Genomic DNA, 1,737 nt, shown 5'->3' on the forward strand with positions numbered 1-1,737 from the left:
GTGCTGCTTGATCTGCTCATCACAGGCTGCTGCTGGGGCAGGCAGAAAGAGAAGAGGTTCACCTTCTGCCTCTGGGAGAGAAACCTCTGTTGGAGATGTGGGCTGGATCCAGCCCTGCTAATCGCGGTGGCAGAAGTCCCACTGGCATGGGGTGGACCGGGCTTTGGCAAGATGTAGGGAGTCAAGGTTAGTATGTGATGCTCTGGGGGACCAAGCCAGGGTTGAAGGGCTCTTCAGAGAGAGCAAGAGGTGTTTCTTAGAGGAAAGGAGAGGCCCAGATCTGTTCCTAGACCTGTCAGTGGCATGGTGATCTCTGGTTCTTGCTTTAATTTTCCTTTTCTTGCAAGAGTGGAAGGGACCCCTCCCTCCCGCTTTCTAGCAGTGTGAGCCCATTAAGCTCTTTGGAATCCCTGAGTGAGAGACCTCTCCAGGCCAGTGTGCTCAGGAATGGAGGAGGAATGGGGCCAGGCTTGAACTTCACTGCCCTGAGTGGTGTCAGTACAGCTGCTGTTAGCCCCTACAGCGGTGGAGGTGAGCTCAGGAACTGTGCTGCATGCAGCAGGGGAGGAAGAGCAAAGCTGAAAGCCTCTTACTAATCCTTCTGGCATGTGCACAAGGCTGAGGTTCTTGCTCCCCTCTCTCAGGTTGCAGCTTTGGAGATTGCTGTGTTGGATGGCATCTGGGCTGGATGCAGTCTTTTGTCTAAGAAAGCAAATAGCCTCTTTGCACTTTATCCCTTTGGATGTGACGATGTCAGGTCTCACTGACCAAACCCGATCGATACTTGAGACCTCAGGGTGTTGCAGAGAGTGACAGAGGTTTCCTTAAGCAGGGATTTTTCCCTGATCTTTGTGAAACCCTGCACAGTTCCTATGCTGAAGACACCCGTGCAACGCCTTTTAAAAGTCCTGTTGCTGGAGCTCTGCCCTTTCCTCACCGTGAAAGAACCTGCAGGTGGTTTTTCCAGAAGTATGAGCTGTCACACCCGGAGCAGTTAGGGACGTTTGCTGACAGGCGTGGCTAGCCGCTTGCCCTCCCTGGGGTGGCAGATCGGTAGGATGCTCTTCACTGCCTGCCTGAACACCTTTTAGGATGTTATTCCATATTCGCTTTCTCCTCCACCAGAGGCAGCTGCATTTCAGTCACGGAAAAGTACTTTCTTGTTTGTGTGGTTTGTCCAGCACTTGAAAAGCACTTCAGAGCCCTTTAGGCTGCCAAGTGTTGTGGTGGGAATCGCCATTAATAAACAGAGGCCTGTCCAGGTGCAGAAGGTCCATTTCTCCACCTTAGAGGCACCCCAGGCATCTTGTCCTGCCCTGATAAAGTCGGTCATGACAGAGAAAGGGGGAGAGACTTGTGTGCAAGCGGTGAGAGGCACAGTGGGAGGAGCTGTGGTGAGGTGTTCCGGTGGGATGACCTATCAGTTAGAGCTGCCTGTGCTGGTGGGATGGGTGCAGGGGTCAAGGCATGCAGGGGAGATCCCCCAGGCTCTATCTTGCTGTGATTTAATAACCCTGCCTGGGATGTGGCAGTGGTGGGGGTGACTCCCCGCTGAAGAAGGGGGTTGCTCAGGGTGCGGGCCAGCAGAGATGCTCTTTGCTGCTCTCCTCCACATCCAGCTGGGCTCTGGCTGTCTCCCACGGAGGACAGAGCATCACAAAGGGAAGCGGGAGCGATAGCTACCCTCACTGCAGGACCGTCATCCTGAGGGAGATCCCAGCCTCTGACCTTCCTGCT

At 54.2% G+C, this 1,737-nt stretch overlaps 1 protein-coding gene across 1 annotated transcript in view; it reads left to right on the top strand.

Moving 5' to 3' along the window:
• TMEM151B (transmembrane protein 151B) overlaps nt 1-1,737 on the top strand; it is a 4,460-nt gene that overhangs the window by 809 nt on the left and 1,914 nt on the right. The window lies entirely within an intron of this gene.

This window comes from Buceros rhinoceros, unplaced genomic scaffold (genome assembly GCF_000710305.1).
Source record: "Buceros rhinoceros silvestris isolate BGI_N320 unplaced genomic scaffold, ASM71030v1 scaffold32588, whole genome shotgun sequence".
Taxonomy (NCBI): domain Eukaryota; kingdom Metazoa; phylum Chordata; class Aves; order Bucerotiformes; family Bucerotidae; genus Buceros; species Buceros rhinoceros.